At 57.9% G+C, this 20,592-nt stretch overlaps 1 protein-coding gene and 1 long non-coding RNA gene across 9 annotated transcripts in view; one reads left to right on the forward strand and one right to left on the reverse strand.

Annotated features, from left to right (window-relative positions):
• GSE1 (Gse1 coiled-coil protein) overlaps nucleotides 1-20,592 on the forward strand; it is a 388,729-nt gene that overhangs the window by 267,959 nt on the left and 100,178 nt on the right. The window lies entirely within an intron of this gene.
• On the reverse strand, nucleotides 17,478-20,555 carry LOC118931578 (uncharacterized). 2 transcript variants are annotated; one of them, XR_005032440.2, is made up of 4 exons: nucleotides 20,462-20,476; nucleotides 19,632-19,760; nucleotides 19,079-19,210; nucleotides 17,478-18,521 (listed from the first exon to the last, which is right to left on the reverse strand). It is a non-coding gene; the product is annotated as an uncharacterized LOC118931578 (long non-coding RNA). The 2 variants fall into 2 exon arrangements; XR_008994000.1 differs by lacking the exon at nucleotides 19,632-19,760 and having other exon boundaries at nucleotides 17,481-18,521; nucleotides 20,462-20,555.

Genomic DNA, 20,592 nt, shown 5'->3' on the forward strand with positions numbered 1-20,592 from the left:
TCACTCTAGGCACGGGCATTACAAGGGCAGGACCCCAGGACTGCAGCCTGCCAGCCCCCTTGGCGCAGACTTGTGCAGTGCACGACCTGCGCCTGTGTTCCTGGCCTTCCTGCCCTGACAGGAACCAGCTCTTCAAGTCTGGTAGGAAATGGGAGGATTGTCAGGAAATCCCACGGGTTGTGCCTGCCCTCCCGTCACCCCTGGCCCCCCAATTTCCAGCTCGGCCGTCTGTCTTGGCTCCTTGAAGCCTGTGGAACCATTTAAAAGGCTCCTAACGATATTGATCAATCTCTCTAAAATGGATTATCCTGTTGCCTCCCAGCCTGACTGGATGCCCTGGGTAAGATCAGAAAGGAATTACGGTAGCCGGAGGCACAGGGAGCAAGGGTGAGAAGGTGTCCCCTGCCCGGGATGCAGTCTTATCAGAGCTGAACTCTACTCCCCTTCTTGGGATATAGGATACTTCAGCGATGTCGGAAAGAAATAATAATCTTACAGTTTGCTGCCTGCTCCACACCGAGCCAGCGGGGAGGGGCGCTGAGGACTGGGGAGGCTGTCGGGAGGACCCTTTTTGCTGGAGATGCTCCCTGGGGAAATCAAGCCCTCTTAGAAATCTCGTTGGTGCCCCAGCCTCGGGTGGCATGGCTTCGACCTGCTCTGTGAGGATTACGGCCCCACATCGGCCCAGGGGACAGGCGCGTTCATTAAAATTTGAAACACAAATGGAAAATTGCTACCTGAAGCCTCAGCGAGCAGCCAGACAGTGGATCTGAGTTCCCGTTAACGGATCGAACATGGAGGAAACAATTACCGTCCCCTCCGTGCATTCCTTTGGAGATAGTTGGGTCTAATGGGGGAGAGAAAATCCGAACCCAGCTGCACGGAGGGCTGCTCCCCAGCCCTTCCCCATAGGCCATTTTGCTGCTCTGGCCTCCCCCGATTGCCTGGAGGGCGTGGAGGTCCCTGGGCTTGTCGCGCCGTGGCTGACCCCCATAGCAGGTGCCTCCGGCTGGGCTGGGTTGCCTGGAGTCAGGACTTGCGGGTAGGGCTTTATTTGGGAGGTGGTCCCAGGAGACACCAGCAGAGACAGGACATGAAGGGGGAAGGAGCTGATAGAGGGGTGTCTCTGAGCTGGCGCAGGCACCTGGGGACCCCTGAGATGGTAGGGACCGCTCCTCCCTTGTCCCACAGTCCTGCGGCAGAAGGCGTGGGGCACTGCAGGCCGCCCTGGTGCCGGGCTGAGCTGGGCTGCGGCCTTGCTGGGGAGCTGACGGCGTCAGCAGTGGCTTCTGTCTCCTGTCTGGCAGTGGGAACCCCTACCTGGCACAGGCCTTGGCCCCCACACACAGATGAGCACAGACTGTCCGCCCCTCAACTCAGGGAGAAAAGGGGTCAGTTTGCCCGGGGGACTGTAGAGGCCTGTGTGGGTTTGGGTAGGAGAGGGAAGGCTGTGCTGAGAGGGTCTCTGCTACAAGACCCATTCTGGATGGGCTCCGACCTTCAGGCCCCAGGCAGGTGGGTTGGGGGCACCCCCGAACCCCAGGACAGCCCCAAGGCCATCTTGAGCTGAGCAGAGCATCCCGGGAGCCACGCTCCAGCGGCCCCTCCCGCCCTCGCTGCCGTGAGGCCAGGCAGGCGTGTCTCTTGTGTATGCTTGTGTTTATTTGGCCAAGGGCTGGGTCAGGGACTTGGAGTCCCAACCGCTGTAAGGAAATGGGGGTGGGGGGCTCCCTTGTCCTCCCCCAGGATGAACCGGATGGCCCTGGTCCTTAGACAATGGGCGCAGGGAGGGGCCAGGTGCTGGGCCCAGGGCAGGAAAAGGACAAGTTAAAGATAAACACAGACTGCCAGTGGACTTGAACTTGAGCTGCAGGGAGATTGGCCTGGACTCTCCTCCCTCGCCGGGTGCCCCGTGGAGCCTGAGGGAGAAGGGGCTGGACGGGGGCGGGCACAGTCAGGATGGTGTCCAGACAGAAAATGACAGCAGCTAGTGGTGAGCTCGGCTTGCTCTCAGGGCTTCCCGTATCAGCTGTTATTCTCACAGCAACCCCACTTTATGTACAGGGAAACTGAGGCACAGGGGGTTTGCCTGAGGCCACAGACCTGAACAATGGTAAATGGGGACTTGAACCCAGCCCACCACCTGTCTGGGGATCACCCCTGCCCAGCATAGCTTCTGGCTGCAACCTGGGCAGAGGCTGAACCCCCCAGGGAGTGCACCCCTTCCTCTGGTCTGGGACGGTGGACTCTCTTGAGAATCCTGTTCACAGCTGTTCTGACACACATGGGGCACAGAGAGAAGGGTGTGGCACAGACGGGTCTCACCTGCAGGTAATGCACCCGTGGCCTCAGGTTTCGTGGTTGTCGGCCTCTGGGGCTGGCGATTCTCCCCAGGATGTTCCCCCACGTGCCCCAGAAACAGCCCTCACCCCCTCTCCTCCTCGAACAGGCCTTCCCACCCACTGCCTTGACCCCTGGCTTCCAAAGTGGGGCATATAGCAACCCATTAACACAGGAAGAATGGCCTAGAACTATTTTTCTAATCAAAATTTTTCTTTGCATGTTTTAGAATAGATAATATATAGTACATGAAAATAACTTGTAAAAAATATACAACATATCGAGAGGTGAGTTTTCAAAGCCATTTTTTTAACCTTTAAAATCACCTTTATTGAGGTACAGTTTGTGTTCAATAGAATGCAGCCATCCGGGGAGCTCTAGTCACTGACTGTTGACACAGGTGTACTTGTGCGTAACCAACACCCACCACCGTGCAGCACATTGCTGTCACTCCAGAAGGTTCCTTCCCGTCTTCTCTGCACCCCAGTGAGGTGACCGCGGATCTGCTTTCCATCACTCTTGTTAGTTTTTTCCTCTTCATCTTTTCACATTGTGGTAAAATACACAAAACATAAAATTTAGCATCTCAACCATTTTTAAGTATTCAGTTCAGTGGCATGAAATACCATTTCAGTGTTGCACGACCACCATCGCCATCCATCCCCGTTCCACATGAGCTCCCTCCCCTTGCCCCCAGCCCGGGCGGCCACCACCCTACTTCCCGTCCCTGTGGACCTAACTCCTCCAGTACTTCGTGTGAATGGAATTGTATAGTATCTATCCTTGTACAACTGGCTCATTTCACTGGGTCCCACGTCCTCGAGGTTCATCCATGCTGTGGCGTGGGTCGGTGCCTCATTCCTTTTTAGGGCTGCGTAACACTCCGCCGTGCGGATGGGCCCCGTGTTGCTGATCTTCACCTGCTGATGGACACTTGGGTTGCGTTCATATTTTGGCGATTGTGAGTAATGCTACTGTGAACGTGGGTGTGCCGGTATCTGCTCGAGCCCCTGCTTCCAGTTCTCTGGGGCGTACACTAGGGGACATTCGCCTGCTCCGCCCCTTCCTGTATGTGGATTTGTACAACCTGTGCTCCTCTGCCCAGCCACCTTCGCTCGACATTCTGTCTGTGACGTTCGTCCGGGTTGCCACGCACACCCACGCTTTGCCCCTTTTCCTTGCTGAGGACGTTCCTCTGTGGAGTGCGACAGTTGCTGATCCTCTCTTTGGCTGGTGGGCAGACGCCTGGGGACCATGACCTAGAAAGCCAGGTGTGTGCAGCCTGGGGCTGGCTGAGAGCCCGCCACTGTGTCTCGGGGCTGACAGTGCAGGCCTCCCACTTCCTCATGCCACCCACAGCCCTCTGAGCAGCTCCCTGGACCGGGCTTCTCCTCTGTGCCAGATACAGACATTAGTGAGCCCTGGGCCCTGCTCGAGGGCTCTGAGCACTGAGATGATGAGCAGCCTCTGCAGTTGAGGTGCAAAAGGAAGCCTGGGAGAGTGCCCAGCAAGGCCTGCCCTCTGGCCCCGGCCCACCCGCTGGCATCCCACGTGATGGTGCCCAGGTCGCAGAGCAGCAGGTGAGGTGGTCATACAGACAGGGCTCCCTCCAGGCCCACCTGTGCCAGGCCCGCTTCTAGTGGGGACTGCACCCCCTTCCACACAGCTGGTGGTGGCCTCCTGCGGCCTTGGACCACGGCAAAGGCCAGTGAGATCCTGGGCTGGGGCGGGGCAGTGGAATTATCGCTGGGAAGCCCCAGGCCGCATCCCTCTGGGCATCGGGAAGCTTCTCCAAGCCCAGAGGGGAAGCAACAGAGGGTAAAGGTTGGCCTCCTTATCAGGGCTCCCTGAAGGGAAGAATTGGAAAAAAAAATAAAAGACACAAAGTCACCGCAGCCCTGTGGGTGTGACAGTTTGCTGATAAGGGGAAGGCTGGGGGTGATGTGAGGTGACACCCAGTGGAAAGAGAAGTGGGTGGGACCCTTGCTAATCTGGAGCTGCTTGTGATCCAGACCCCAGCCCCAAGGCCAGGACCTGAGAGGCCAAAACAAATCTGCCCCTGGTGTGGGGGCCCCTTGGGGACCATTTTTCACCCCCACGCCCATTGTGCCTGATGGAATGCCATTGTCACAGGGTCGGAAGGACTGGCTTTCAAAATTCCTCCAACATGGGCCTCGAGGTTGCAGCCCTGCCATTGTCCTGTGTGGTCTCCTGATGTGCATTCATTAAGCACCTGCTGCATACCGGGCTCCAGTCCTGGGCTTTGGGGTTTAAGGGTGGAAGACATAGTAAGGGCTGGGTCACCAGGACGGTGGCTAGAGGAGGGAACCCTGGCAACATGGACCCCAAGGGCCATGGCGGTGGGGGGACTCGGAGGGGACGTCTAAGGGAGAAGCGGCCCAAGGCGGGAGGCCCAGCGACTGCCTGAGGATTAGCAGGAATGGCGGGGTCGCCAGCCAAGCCTTAGTGGCCTTGGCTAAAGGCCAGGAAGCTCCGAGTTCTCCGTAGGGCCTCACAGGCTGGTCTCCTTTAGGGAAGTAGGCTGCTACTTGAGTTTAGATTGGGGATCCTTCAAAAAAGGAGAAGCGGAACCCATGGTTGATGCACCGAGAGGGGAGTGGGGCTGCTTGGGGTGGGAAAGGCAGGGCCCCTTCCTGCAGCCCTGTGGGGCCAAACCACCCCTGTTCCCAGGTGTCTGTCATTGCCAGACGCACGCCCTGGCATCTCCTCCCCATGCAGACCTTGGGCAGGGGCCTGTCTGTGAGGTGGGAAGGTGACCCACACCTCACAGGAAACGGAATGTGTGAGCCTCCCTGCGGCCCAGAACGTCCCACACCTTCCTTCATGTACACTCAGTGCTGGGGAGAGTCTGAGGTCAGAGAGGTCACAGGCCGCAGTGGTGTGTGGGTTTGAACGCTGGCCCGCGCTGGCTCAGTCCCTCACGCGGTCTCCTCCTGTGCATTCACTGAGCACCTGCGGTATACCGGCCCCTGCCTGTCCTGGAGTGGTTCCCACCTGTTTCTCACACTAAGAAGTAGCCGTCTGATGCAAGCCCGCAGGGATGGGGTGAGCGGGACTTGAGAGGGAGGGTGGAGAGCTTCCGGGCCTCCAAGGAGAAGCGGGCGTGGCCGGCTCTGCCACCACGCAGGCAGAGCGACACTACCGTTAAGACTGCTCACCGGTCACAACAGGGGACGGTTTCAGAAACGCCAGACCTGGCGTGGTGGGGGGCTGGCGAGGCCCAGATGCCCTGTGTGTGGGGCACTCTCCCGGGAGTGTGGAGAAGGGACAGACAAAGGGGCCTGTAGCCCTCCAGCCAGCAGGACCCAGCCCCACACGCAGCTGCTCCCGTAGCCTGCCCGGGAAGGCCCCGTCGGAGCAGAGGCGAGGGAAGGGATGCAGTACAAGCCTGTTCATGCAGTGGTTCAGCGGCGGCTCTGGGCATCGCTGATGGGGGACAGATGACTCAGCCTGTGTGGGGCTTCAGGCTATCCACGTGGCGGTGGCCCACGGTCCTGCTGGCCCCGTGACAGCAGATCATCCAAGCCTGGCCATTTTGAGGAGGGCTCGATCTTGATTTTGATTTTTCACAGGCATGTGCTTGGGCAGGGGGGCAGGAAGAGGGTCTGGCTGAGTCCCCCACTCCTGAGGGCTCAGTGATCCGTGGCGCCGAGTCAAGCTTCACAAATCCAAAGGCTAAATGAGAAGGTGCTGTCTGCCCTGCTGGAACAACGTGTGGCCACCCCTGCTGCCCGGGGCTGCCAACCTGAAGGCCGCAGCCGGCTCTCCAGAGCAGAGAGGGACCCCCATGCCTCAGACACTTCCAGAGCCCCGCCTGGTCTGGCTCACAGGCCAGCCCTGCTTCTGAGACAGTGCCCTGGGTGGCTTCGCATTCAACTCGGGCATCATTCATTCATTCATTTATTCGGTACCAAGTCCCCACTGTTTGCTGGCCACCATGACAGATGCTGCCCACCCGGTGGTGGAAAAGCCCCGTGGAGTGCCAGAAAGACGAACAAGACAATGAAAATGGCAGGTGTAAACTCAGGGATTAAGGGCTACAGAAACCCCGCAATAGAGTGAGGGGATGGTGTGGCGGGGCAGAGCCATGTGAAGCTACTTTTGATCCAGCAGTCATGGCAGACCTTCCTGAGGAGGTGATGTTTGAGCGCAGACCTGAATGGACAGAGCTGGTGGAGACCTGGGGGGAGGAGAGTTCCAGGCAGAGGGTGCAACTGGTGCAAAGGCCCTGAGGCAGGAAGAGGCAGGGCAGGGGCCAGGGCTCACAGGGACCATGGAGCCAGAATCCCAGGCCGGAGCCTGGTTCCGCACGGGCTCCATGTGGTCACCTGCCCCTGTCTCCCAGGCCTATCATTTCACTCACCTGTGGCCAGAAGGGAAGGTGAGAAGGCACCCTGGCCATTTTGAGTCATTGCTGGTCCACTCTGAACCCACCTGTGGCCGCCGGCTGTTCCTCGCCAGCAATGGGTTTTTAATTATCTAAATATTGCTTTTGCCCTTTGCTTCCAGCGGGGACTGCTGAGCTCTGCAAAAGGCAGATAGCTTTCAGTGGCTTTACTGGGGGGAGCAGCAAGCCTTTCTCCCTTGCCTGATTACAGTAACTATGATCTGCTTGGTTTTATTGTTTAGAAACAATACCGCAGCGTGGCAGGGAGTTGAGAACGGGCGTGTGGTGGGAAGGGGCTGCAGAGATACAGGAGTCACCCACCATCTCTCTGGCCGTGTGCCGCCTCCTGGCATACCCTGGCCTCATCGCTGGCCACACACGTCCTCCTGTTTTCTTAACTGTGTGTCCATATAGAATGGGTGCTGGGGAAGCTTGGCAAGGGCCTGGGTCCCAGCTGAAGGCGCCTTGAGGGAGCTAGTCTTGGAAGCAGGCAAGTAGTTTGATTTTGGACTTTGCATCCTTCTGTGGCCCAGGGAAGAGGAGGCGGAGGTTGAAAGCAGATGTGGCCATCTTCAGGGAAGGTCACACACCGGGCGGAGCCAGCCTATGGAAAAGGACAAAGGATGCAGGCTAAGTCTCATACTGCTGTCCTCTGGACGCAGGATTTAAGCCCTCTTTACTGCCTTCCCTAACTCAATTCCCTCTCACCCTAGGGTGTGTGTGTAGGGGCGCCTGGAGACCCTTCCCAACCCCTCCAGCCCCCAAGATGCTCTCTACCCACAATGGTCTCCATGGGCTGAAGCGGCCAAGAGCCCACCGATGGGGTCTAAGCCCACGCGGCTCTACTGTCACAGCCAAATGGCGCCCATGCCCCATGCACCTTAAGGCCGGGTGTCCCCAGCACAGCCCTGGCCCCTTAGGGCCGTCCCTCTCCTTCCCCTTTCACACTGCCTCGCCCACTCCTGTAAGTGGCTTAATTAAGGAGCTGTGCAGTTTATTTATGTATGGACCTAGCCTAATTGGTGTGTTTGTCTTTCCTCATTATTCCCAGCTGGACAGAGCCGTTTGAACAACAAATGCAAAAAGGCTGGATTTCTCCAACACAGTGTCTATTTTTGAAAGCGTGCTCGGTGCCCCCGCTATTAGCCACATGCACATGTTTGCCGGCTCCAGCCACATGCCCGTAAGCACTTAATTGTGGGTGCAGTTAGTCAAGGCGGGCGGCTCTCTGCAGATTTCAGGGGTGAGGGAACCTAATTACACCTGCAATTGAGTGCTTTAGCAGGGACAAAAGATGCCTGTTCAGCTAATTGCAGGCACCGAAATTGCCCCCACAGAAAGAATCCCTGGTAGATGCTTTGAGAGCCAAGGCCCTGAGTTGTAATAAAGAACGGATAACTCGAAATTATAGCGGTGGGGGGTGCTTGTTTTGGCCTGAAGGATTCAGCTTTCTTGCAGCAGTCATTACACCTCCGGGTGGTTTTTTTCCACTGTGGAGGCTGTTCTGTGGCTGGGTTTGTTTTTTCATTAGTGCCTGCCTTTGCATAGAGAAATGTCACCTAGAAGGGAAATTTGGGGTCAGTCACCTCCTCTCACCTATTTGCACACCGAGTAGAATGATTCATCAGGCTTACCTGGAACACACCGATCGTGGGACTCACCTTGCTGAAGGCCTCCTCCAGTCCAGGCTGTTTGTCTAATGACTTCACAAATACCCACTGAGCTCCTTCAGGGGGCCGGGCGTGGTTCTGGGCGAGGTGGGGGTGCACAGGCAGAGCCCCCATCCTCCTGAGACATCAGCGTGCCGCCTCTCTCGTTGAGGTCTCGGCTTCCCTGCAGGTCCCTTTGGGTTCTGGATTGCTTTCCCCCAGCTGGCAGAGCTGGAGAGGCTGCGAGAAGCCCAACCCCTGGAGTCATTGCAGCACCGCTTGTATTGGCTGTTGTCGCTGCTGACTCTCAACCAGGAAGTGTGGGTTTCTTGTGTGCCTGGATACTTGGAAAAAACAAAATTGCAGGTGTAATTCGAAGCCCGAGTGAACATGCTTCCCTGTCGGGGTTGTGTTTGTGGCAGGTGCCCAGAGACACTGCCGCTTGGGAACCTCCTTCGCCCAGTTCAGGGCTGGGGGTTTGCAGGGCAGCACTGGGGACTCCAGCCTGGCTGCACTTCTGCACGAGGCTGGCCGGCTGCCCCCCTGTTCTCACCTAGAGCAGGCGGTTCTCTGGGGCCCCAGCTTATTATGGGGACGTTCTCCTATTAGACCCCCAACTTGTACAGAGGCCCCAGGCTTTGCTTTCTGTTCTGCTTGACCTTCAAGGCCATAGAAGCGGAAGTTCAAATTTCACAGGATCTGTAGATGCCCTTGTGGCCAGGGTGGCCTCTGCGCCAGGTCAGCTCCAGGGTTCCGGTTTCCCTGCCCCTTTTGGCCTGGCATTTCCTTATAGTCGTGTCAGCTCTTTGGTGCTTTTAAGAAGCTGGTGGTGGGGATATTTTTATCCAGCTCTTCGGGTTGATTTTATGGGCCATCGTGAGAAACAGGAAGTCCGGGCCACTTCTCCAAGCAGGGTGGTGGTGCATGCGGGAGGAGCGGCGGGGGGCAGGGGGACGGCCAGGGCTGTGCTCGGCATGGAGAAGTGGCAGGAACAGCAGACACTGTGTCCAGAGTGGTCAGGCCCAAAGGGCAGGCAGCCAAGTCCAGCATCCAGGAGGAGAGGAGAGGGAGAGTGAAACCAGCTGAACCCCCAGAGGGCCCCCTGAGAGTCCAGGAGCAAATGGGCAGCTGGAGGGGTTCTGCGGAGAGTAAGCCAACATGAAGTGCCAGGCCGCAGGCCAGGGGCTTCCCCAGGGACTTCTGTGATGGGGGGGGTGGGAGGAAGCCCTAGAGGGGCCCTGCCGGGACTCCTGGCAGCTGCACGGGCACCATGGCCCGACCGTGCCCCTGCCGCCTTGGCTCAGCTCTTGGGCAAAAATTAAAACCACTTCTGGAGTTTGGCTGGTGGGAGAGGGTCTCACATCCCCAGAACTTCCCCCTATTTTCCCCTCTTGGCCTGGCCTCAAGTTCCTGCAATCATAGGCCACCTGATGGACACAGCAGAGCCATTGGCATGGTGCAGAGGATCTGTGTTCTGGCGGCAGCGGAGTGAGCCTGAGACCCCGTTTCTTCATCACCTTGTATTGGAGACGAGGTCCCCTTGGATGGTGAAGGGCCACTTGCAGGACAGAGCTGTGGGGCGTCGGGTTGGCCAGCAGTGCGGTAGGAACCCGCCCCACATGGCACAGAAGGCTGGACACACACATACTCTGCTCAGGGTGACACCCCTACCTTGCTGTTTGTCATCCGTGTGACCTCAGGTCTGACCCTTTACTTCTCAAGCTCAGTTTCCCCATCTGTACATGGGGCAGCTATTCCCACTCCCCAGCTCTGAGGAGGACCTGAACAAGGGTGGGGAAGATGAGTTGGCACCAACTGCACTGGCAAGTTTGGGGATATGCCAGCAAGCGACAAAGGACACAAGACCCAGAGGGGGTTGGTTAGCTCAGAGGTTTACCAGGGCAGGCCTCCGCCATCACCTGGTGCCCCCATTCTTGGCCTTCGGGGTGGAGCTGGGTGATGGCTCTGTGTGTGGTTGTGTATGTGCATGTTGAGATCAAGCCAGGGCTGGGATGTAGGGGGGGTGTGAACCCATAGTCGATCATGAGGCGAAGGAGCAGAAGCGAGCTGCATGGGGCAGCTTTCTCTTTGGAAATCCATTCTGCTTCTTAAATGTCAGAGTGGGCAGATGGCGTGTCTGAGTTTTATTAATCGTGGGCTCACGGAGCTGGAAGGCCTGGGGGATCATTTAGTCCGAGCATCCTACTGAGGAGGAGACTGAAGGCCAGAGCAGCCACACTGCACCTGCGATGGGGGGAGCTGTGCTGGTACCCGACATCCTCTCCTGTGCCCACATGTCCCCCGCTGCAGAGCTGCACAGGTGTGTGCCCCCCGTGCCCTGGGGGCAGGCATCCTCCCTCCTGGCCGAGAGCTGAAGCAGAGCTATTCGGGGATAGGTCACCCCCACAAACAACCGGAAGGCCTCTTGGGGTCACATGGGTGGGACTGTGGTCACCAGCTGGGAATGTCCCAGTCTTGGGGCTGTGTTCTGCTCCACGCAAGCTGGTGTTTGCCAGGCGCTGTCAGGAGATGGGTAGTTATGAAGCCCAGGGGACCGGCCGCTCAGCACCTGGTTGGTCAGGGGCCCTCCTGGACCCGCCTCTTTATCACAATTCCTCTGAGCCACATAACTCCTGGCACTTGACTGGTTCTGCTCCCTACCCACCATGGCAGCTGTCGAAACAGACTGTAACACAGGGCACCCGGAAGATCATCTCATCACATGATGTTAGGAAATTGAAACCACCGTTTTAGCCCAAGTGGCTCTTTTGCCCTGCCTTTCCCAAGTACATCCTACAGCTGTTCCAGTTAGTCATGAAATGGCCCCAACCAGGGCCACAGCCTTGGCTTTGTGAAGATAGTAGAAGAGGGGTTAAATCATGCTAGAGTGTACATGACTGATAGCAAATACATTTTTTCCAGAGCAGGTCTTGTTTAGGTTGGAGATAAAGAAGACTGTTGGAGAAAAGGGAGAGGCACTGAGAAGCCCAAAGCTTCAGGGATGCCCACCTGACGTGCTAGCCCCTCCGCCCTTGTTTCCTGTCCCAGCGCTGTGACATCACTGGATCCCTTCCCTTCTGATCCTATTTCCTAAGTCTCAGCTCATCCCTGTTGGAAGCAGCATCAGAGAATCAGAGACGGCTGGAAGACCAGAGCACCCCGTTCAGCCCCTCTAAGTTTTTATGATAAAATTGGGGCCAAGAGAGGGCAGTGGTTTGCCCAAGGCCAACCGTAGAGCCAGGTCTGAATCTAAGTCGCTCAGCGTGCTGCCAGATCCTTTATGCTCATCAGTGCCTCCCAACTGGGGCTATTTTGTCCCCTTTTTCCCACCCTGAGGGTTATTTGGCCCCATCTGGAGATGTTTTCATCCTCTCCACTGGGGATGCTGCTGGCATCCGGTGGGTCAAGGCCAGGCATGCTTGTAAGCATCCTTCAGTGCCCAGGGCAGCCCCACAGTGGAGGAAGATCTGGTCCCAAGTGTCATTCACGCTGAGGGTGAGAAACTGCCACATCCATGCTTTGTGAGCAAGCACACGGAGGAGCTAGTCTACGGAAGAGGATCTTGTGTTGGGCACGCGTCAAAATCCCGTCAGTTCAGGCAGGACTCGTTGGAGGGTGACTAAGGACAGCTCAGACCATGGGGGGCAGCAGGAGAGGGGGTGGGGGAGATGCAGAAAGAAGGCAAATGCTGGGGCTGCCCGGATCTCTTTGCCAGGTAGAGGTAGGGAGGGCAAAAGGCCTGGGCTGCCCCGCTGGTGCTGTCGCACTGAAAGTCAGTGCCCAGAAGGAGGGGAAAAGCAGGCAGAAGCCAGCCACCTTTGTAAGAACTGCATCTTGTCAGCCCGAGGGCTACACAGACCTGAAGCCCAGAGGTGGGCAGACCTGTGTGCCACCCACAAGCGGGTGATTCCGTCGCGGCGGCGACTCCGTCCCCAGCAGACACCAGCAGTGGGGAGGGCTGTTCACGGGTGCCTTTTTCCGTCAGACAGGCTTCTGCCTGGTCCCCGGTGTGCACACACCGCGGGGAGAAGAAAGCCTTGTCGGCTTGCCCCAAGGCAGCAGGGCGGGACAGTGGCCCGAGCAGGATCCGAGGACGCAGGCTACACACACAGGCTGGCGCTGTGCTCACACAGGGAGCCACCAGCCTGTGCGGGACTGCGGGGCCGCGTGCGCACTGGGACTCTCGCTCCCCCAGAGGCTCCCTCGGTGCTTGGCGGCAGCCATTTGCCAGGCCTGTGTTGACTAGAACGTTGACAGGCAGAGCTGTGTGTGATCATGAACACACCACCTCCAGAAGTTGCCTGCCTGGGTCCTGGGAGGCAAGCAAGTACGGGCACAGGATCCCTTTCCAGGGATGATCCGCGCGGCCCTGCAGTCCCCAAAGCAGCCTGTCAGACTTCTCAGCCTCCGTGCAGCCCGTGGGAAGGAAGCCCTGTGCCCTGTATCACCCACCACTTACTGCTTATAAAACTGTCATTTAGAAGAGCTCCCAACCCCGAGCATGCCAGCAGCGGGCCCGGGCAGGGGCAGACACGGCCCCAGGTGCAGACTCCAGCAGGCGGTGTTCCTGCCCCTCCTGGCTTTTCGTTTGTTTGCCTTTCATTAAAAAGGGTTCCGGGCTAAGTCTTCCTTAGGGAGGACCTCTGCCAGTGCCTCGCCTCCTGGATGGAGGTGACGGGGAGTGCCCTAGACAGCAGGTTAAAATGCACGGTCTGGGGTCAGATGTGACCTTTTCCCTTCACTGGCCATGTACCTGTGGGCCAATCACTACTTCCCTGGACCTCTGCTCATCTGAAAAGTGGGGATAATGACAGACTTAGTTTGTTGTGCGGATGAAGTAAGGACATACACTCCAAGTGTCCAGCACACGCTATGTGTAACATCTGTGTGGGGGACCTACTGGTATGTGTGTAAAGCTGACACTAGCTGCTGTAAGAAAGAGGCTCTGATAGGCCAGTGGCTCTTCACACTGCAAATGACACTTCACACACAGGCGATAGAAGTGGCACAGTACTTATTAATCACAGGCCCACATAATGTTCAGTTGGTGGCAGGCCAGGGCAGGGGCCTCTGCTCTCAATGACATTTGGGGGTTTGACGGAGGTGCTGTGTCCCCTGTACATGGAGTCAAGGTCATCCCGGGAAGCTGACCTGGGTGGTCAGAACCCTGAAGGAGAATGAGGAGGCTCATGAAGGCTTTTCTGGGCCAGGCCTGGAAGTGGCGAGTTATTGCTTCCACCACATTTTCTTGGCCAGAACTTGGTCATCTGGTCCCACACTTGTGTCTGGGAGTCTGAGAAATGTAGTCTCGGTATGAGCCCAAGAGGAAAGGGAAACGGGTCTGGTGAAAAGCTGGCCACCAGGGAGGGCTTCTTGTTGTTTGTTAATATTACCCCAGGCTTTGCGAGGCCGGCGGGGATGCAGAAGGCCAGCAGAGCCCTCTGTTCACAGGCTGACCCAGCCAGGCTGGCTGGCCATTCCCTGGGCAGATGGCCACACCCAATGATCTCCTGCCATCCAAGCTGCTGCCCGCATTCCTGCCAGCAAATGTGGGTCACGGGAGGGGGAGGCAAGAGGTGGGCAGGTCACCGGAAAGCCCTCCTTCCCTCCCCATGGGGTGTTGACTTCAACTTTGTGGAGGACAGGCACCCGGAACACACACGTGTCCAAGGGTCCAGCCGACTGTATTGTAGTCCAAGCCCTTGCTGCAGACCTGAAGGGGAGATCCACCGGGCTGGCCTGAGGCCGCAGCAGCCAGCAGCACCCAGGGCCTCCTTGTGCCGGCAGGACAGAGGGCGTTCCTTTTAACAGAAGTGACAGGATGTATTAGTTTCCCGTGGCTGCTGTAACAAATTATTGCAAACTGGTTGGCTTAGAACATCAGAAAAAAATTTTCTCCCAGTTCTGGAGGCCAGAAATCAAGGCGTCAGCAGGGCCGCCACAATCCTCCGAAGACTCTAGGGGAGGGTCCTTCCTGCCTCTGTTCTCACATGGCCTCTCCTTGGGGCCTCTTCTGCCTGTCTTCTCCTTTTGTGAGGACAGCTGTCCTTGGAATTAGGGCCCCTCCTGATAATCCAGATGATCTCATCTTAAGATCCTGAATTGCATCGGCACAGACTGCTGCTCCCAGTACGGTCCTGCCCACAGGTTCCAGGGGGATGTATATTTTGCTGGGCTGCCATTCACCCCACTACACAGGGGCAGGGGGAGGAGGCCTGGTTAGCCCCCCACCAAGAAGGGACAGCACTCCCTGGGTGGCGTGTGCCTCGGAGCCACAGGGTAGCAGAGAGCACAAGTAAACCCAGTGTAAGGATGGAAAGACCGGGTGTGCAGATGGCACTGTGAGGCTTTCTGAGGACAGAGGTTTCTCTTCCAACCTCAGACTTACCTTGAGACTTAGAACATTCACATACACAGTCCAGTCAGCTAAGGCCTGGAGCTAGATAGGGGGAGAAAGCAGGTGTCTGTCCTGTGTTCCTCGGGGGAGTTACTTCACTGCTGGGGCCACAGCGTCCTCATACACAATACGGGGTGATGGTCATTGGAAGTCTGCCTGTGGGCGCGGGGGCACGTTCCAGATGAGATAACGCTCTTAGCAAAGCATGGAGCGCGGAGGCCGGGGTGTACCGAGACTCCGTCGGTGGTAGCTGCTATTATCACTATTACCCAAAACACAGAACTAATTACTGCTCTATCCATGGAGTTCTAACTCTGTGCCATGCACCAGAGGAATTACACACCTGCATCTCCCTGGAATGCAGGGGTGATTTCATCCCGTTTTCCAGGTGAGGAAACTGAGGCTCAGAGTGGTGAAGTCACTGCCTGAGGGCACACAGTGGGTGGCGGCCCAACTGGAATTTGAACTCTGGTCTGTCTGACTCACGCTGATGGTCCTGAACAGGAGCTCTGGAACCAGCTCTGCTACTTTCTGGCTTTGTGTCCTTGGGCAAGGTGCCTGACCTCTCTGTGCCTCATCTAGCAAACGGAATTCCTAATGGTGACCTTGACCAATCTAAACAGAACAATATCCACATTATAGGGGTACCCGAAGAAGAAGAGAGAGAAAAAGGGATAGAAAGTGTCTTTGAAGAAATAATTGCTGAAAACTTCCCCAAACTAATGGTGACCTTGGACGTGTCATGAGGCTCCAATGAGTTAATGGTGAAAAGTGCTTAGAACAGCAACTGGCACAGACTGAGTGCTCAGGAAACGTCGCCTGGCATGATTGTCTGAAAGAGGGAACTGGACGGGGCGTCCGGGTTAGCCGTGCGGCCTTCCCCCCACCTTTCCTGGAATCGTTGGGAAGCAGCGCCCCTGGCCAGAAGGTGAGGTCGTGGCCTGGCCTGGGTGGCCCCAAGAATACCAGCGGGCACACAGAGGCGGCGAGCCCTGCGGCTGGGAGCCGGGCACTGCACCGCTGTGCACTCCAGACCCCCGTGGAAGCCTCAGGGTTCTCAGCACGTGCTGGGAGGCTGTTTTTATTGCTTCAGCGGACGCTCTGGTCGGGCCAGGCGGTCCTGCTGCTGTACAACGACAGCCCCGCTAGGGGGAGTATGGGGCCCCTTCCCCTCTTTTGATGGAGCAGCTGGGGAGGGGTGGGAAGGAGGGGGCCCCGTGTCTCTCGAGAGTAGGGATCTCATCTTGTGGGCTGCACGCGGCCTCCAGGGAAGCAGCCAGCCCGCAGCCTGTCTTCCGCTGAGATGACGCGCTTTGCATTCTGTCCAGGACGTGCCCGAGCTTCCCTTGGACCTGGGCTGCCTTGCAGGGTGCCAGGGGGGGCCAGTTGGCCCTGCACTGTCTCCAACCCCTAAGAAGGGGCACTGGACACTCAGCCCCATTCTGACCGCTCCACCGAAGGGAGCTGGGAGAGCCAGGAAGCGGGCATCGCTGTGATGGGGCTCTGAGAGAAGAGAGGGTGGAGAGAGCCATTTGCTAGCTGAAGACTCCACTGAGGTGACATCCTGCCCTGCTCACCTGGGTAACTGGCAGCTGGTCCCGGTGTGGCCCAGACTGGCTGGCCCTCCCGCCTCAAGCCAGGCCACAGGCACTCGCAGCCGAGGGTTGGCTCCCCTGGGAGTGGATGGCTCTAGTGATGGGTTCCAAAAACTACAGCCAAGCCACAAGGGCCAGTGGGAAAAGGAAAATCCTTCCAGCTCCCCGTTCAGCCACATTATGGCAAACAACCCAGCCATTCAGTGGAGTCGGCCCGTTAAGCAGGCTGCCTGGCATTGTAGAGGTTGCTTTATATTTTTCAGCTGTTTTGGCAGCATGTCGGGAGCTGCGGTACAACCACCCTCCCATGGTGGATCTCATATTTTCCTCCTTTACAAACGTCCCTGTCACCAGGAAGTGTCACTAACCTACTTTGAGCCTCCCAGACCCAGGGACAGAGGAGGCTTAGGTATCACCTTCCTGAAGGAGTGGCTAAAAGCAATTAGGGGTTTGGCCTGAGCATTCTGAGATAATTTGATGCGAGCAAATACTTACTCGGATGGGGTGGGGATGTTTGCCTTTGACAGGATGGCAGAGATAAGCCAGTGCTGGCCCACCAGTGTGGGGTCTCTTTGCCTCCAGCTCTAACTGCTCACCCGCCAGGAAGCCATGCCTGGAGCTGTCCAAGGCTCTGCCGTGCCCTTCCTCCCACGCGTCCACCCCACTGCCCTGGAGTGGCTGTCTCCAGGGGGTCTTGCCTAGAAGCCTGGCTGATTGGAACTCATCACTAGAGACCCCCTTGGCCATCTCCTGGAGCTGGGAGCATTCTCCACAGGTGGCTCCCAGAAGGCAAACTCCATTCTGGCATGGACTCCCCCACCTTAGCAGGGGCAAGGGAGCACCCAGCACATTGGGGGGCATCCCTCCCTCTGTACCTTGTGTGTGATTGGCTCATAATTACAGGTTTATTGCCTGTACAGCTATTGTGTAATGACATGTTTGCAAATTAATTTTTATGGCTCCTGCCATTAGCATATACAGTAGAGGAAGGTTTAGTATTAATTACTACTGTTGTTCGTGTAATCCCGGAGAATTAAAAACCAATAAAAGAATGACAACAGAAACTGATAGTTTAGGGTCTTTTAAAAATAGTTTTATTTTTTTCCCCCAAGTAGGAGCAGAGATTTTTTTCCAAGCTTATGAGGGGTTGGAGGGTGGGCGGCAGCTCACCCAGGGTCCCCAGCTGCGCACCCTGGTGCGCCCCACCCCTTCCCCACTCCCCGAGGGGCGCAGATTATCAAGTATGCCGGTGATGAGAGTGATAAATGGCTGGGAGGCGAAAGCGGGGCTTGAGTGGGGGTGGGGCCGGGGCGGGCAGGTGCTGGACCCCGAACCCACCGTGCCGGGCAGTAGCCTCCCTCGTGAGGCCGGCGGCGGCGGCAGGCGCAGGGGGAGGCGCGGGGAGCGCGCCGCCACGCAGCCCCGGAAACAAAGGGCCGCCGCCGCCGCGGGCCGGGTGCGACCTCCCGGGTCAGCGCTGGGCGGAGCGGCCAGATGCTGGCGGCGCGCGCGGGCGGGCGGCCCCGAGGGCCCGTTCCCTTCAGGTCAGCAGCCCCCGCGCCCTCCGGGTGCCCGCGCGCGCTCGGCCGCCCGCGGGGAGGAGCTTGGGGGCGGGGGGCGGCGGGGCCTGGGGATTAAAGGACGCTTCTTGCACCCGCGGCAGCCCAGCCGGCGGCGAAGGCTGCCGCCTGGCGCTGCACCCACCCAGCCATTGGTGGCGGCAGGGACGAGCGCCACCCCTCCTTGGCTCCGAGCGCTCCGCCCAGTCCATTTAAGATTTTTCTGGCGCGTTGGGCGTAGGGGTGGCATGGAGGGGTCGGAAAGCACGCCTAGACACCCCATTCCGCCAGGTTGCCCTCCAGAGCTCTCCTAGTCACATATTCCGGGAGTTCAATTGTCATCTGAAGCCGCCGCGCTTAGCAGGGACCCCGGGGCTGCCTCTGGGGACCCCTGATTTACGCAGTGGCTGGAAAGCGTTGGCAGAAACCCAAGCCTGGCGTGACCGCGGTGCCCCTCCGTGCGTACCTGCGGGCTCAGGTCTGTTCCTCAAACCGAGAAGATTATATCTGGTGTCAAAAGGTGATCCTAATGTCACCAAGTTGCGATTCCGCTGGTTGTGGCACTGAGGGGCCCTTCAGAAGTAAAAGGGCTTGAAAATAAATTGTCACATCCAGAGGCCGTCCTGCAGCGTGCGTTTAAGTGTGTGTGTGGGGGGGGGCGTGGGTAAATGGATCCTGTCTCTTTAAAATCGCTGGGCTGGACAATGAGCGCACAGGATGTGGTTTGGCGGCAGGCAGGGTTTTTTCCCCTTCGATTTGGGGAATTATCACATGGGGCCTTCTTGAGCTGGTGTGAAAGAGAGGCGGTGTGGGGAGGAGAGATACAGGCTCCACGCTCACTCACACACACTCTGTGCAGTTGATCGTTTTCTTCAACCAAATTAGCCAGGGCTCTCGTTACTATGGTGCAGCCGGGGCTTGCAGAATCCCAGTAATAGCATTTATTAGGTCTATTTGCCTGGAAGCATGCCTTCCCGGATCTGATAATGCACCAGCGCCGGGAGAGTGTGGGAGATGGTATCAAGCATTTGATTACACTTGCAACAGGGATTTTTAAGGGGTGGGGGGCGGGGTGAAGGGTGGGAGGAAAATGAAAGGAGAGAGAGAAGCCGCTCTCCTTTGGAGCTCACCCTGGGCCGGGCCGGTGTGTGCGCTTCCGCAGCCCCGTGTGGGTTTCACAAAAGGCGGGCCAGGGCCCCTGGGCACGGCGTGGGGATCCTCCTCTTAGGCCCCGGCGGCCAGTGAACTCCCGGCTCCCGCAGCTGTCAGACGTGGGTGGGGAGGGAGGGCGGGCGGCCTGAGCGCAGAGTTGGCAGCCGGAGGGGGGACCGGCGGCGCCCGCAGCCTCCCACTGTTTGCAAACGGCCCCTGCCTTGGGGCGAGCGGAGAGCCCCGCCGCCAGCAGAGCACCCTCCCCGGGTTTGGAGAGGGAAGCCCAGCTCTCCGAGCCCCGACCCAGGCCCGCATGGATCTGCTGCCCGGCCAAGCGGCCGCGCGGGGGAAAGCTCGCAAGTGAAACTATTATTATCGCCCTGCGAAGCATGGAGCTCTTGGAAGAAGATGCCGCGTAGAGACGGAAGGAGCCGCCGCCGCCGCCTGCAGCCGCCCGCCGCTGCGCCCCTACCCTTTCGCTTTCATTAGGGGAGACAAATCTGCTGTCAGGCAGCCAGCTTTCCAATTTACCGATAATGATTCTTGCATGAAAATTGATCGCGGGGCTCTCCACCGCCGTGCGCTCTGCCTCCCCGCTCTCCTCCTGCTCCTGCCTGGGCCCCCGCGAGTTCTTTCTCCGCCTTCCCCCACCCTTGCTCTCTGAGTCAGTGGTGGGACGCCCGGCCAGGGAGATAACCAAAAAAAAAAAAAGGTGGAGGGGTGGCGAGAGGGGGAGGGGAGTCTGCTGCTCGGCCTGCTTTCTGCTGCAGGAGACTTGTTTGCACTCGGGGCCTCTTTAATTTACGAGAAGAAATCCCCCCTCGGTACTTCTTGGCTGTTTGGGTATTAATTTTCTTCTCTCCCCTCGCCCGCCCGCCCCCTCCTCCTCTGCCCCCCACCCCGCCCCTCCTCACTCAGTAGCTAAGGGGAAACGAAAACAAAGCCGATTTCTCCTTGGCAACGAGAGATACCCCCTCCCGCCGCCCCCCCTTCCTTTTTCCTTCTGGTTCTGAACGTGAAACCCTGTTGGAAACAGGTCCCTTGACCCTCGCCCTTGACATTCAAATGGCTGAATGGAGGAGAGATCGCTACTCGCACGTCTTGGGGTGCTTTTCTCTCTCTCTCTCTCTCTTTTCTTTCAAATGAGTAATCCCTGAAGATCTTAACCCCCCAATTTCATCACCCTCACCTCCCCCCTTTATTTTTCTCGCGCTCCCCTCCGCACTCCCGCCTGCTTCCCTCCGCCGTGCGCCCCCCTCCTTTTTCTATTTGCATCTCGAGTCCAAAAGGCAGAAAATACACACGCGGCGAAGACACCGGGCAGCCGCGGAGGCTCCAGCCCGCCCGTGGTCGCCAGTTACCTCGTTGTGGATCTGCCAGGGCCGCGGTGGCCGAAGGTGCCCGGGCGCCGGCTGGAGGGAGAGGCTTTGGATTATTTTAGGGAGGAAAAAAAAAAAAAGACTGATTTTTTTTTTTCCTCCGTCGCTCTCGG

Source organism: Manis pentadactyla, chromosome 15 (genome assembly GCF_030020395.1).
Source record: "Manis pentadactyla isolate mManPen7 chromosome 15, mManPen7.hap1, whole genome shotgun sequence".
Taxonomy (NCBI): Eukaryota; Metazoa; Chordata; class Mammalia; order Pholidota; family Manidae; genus Manis; species Manis pentadactyla.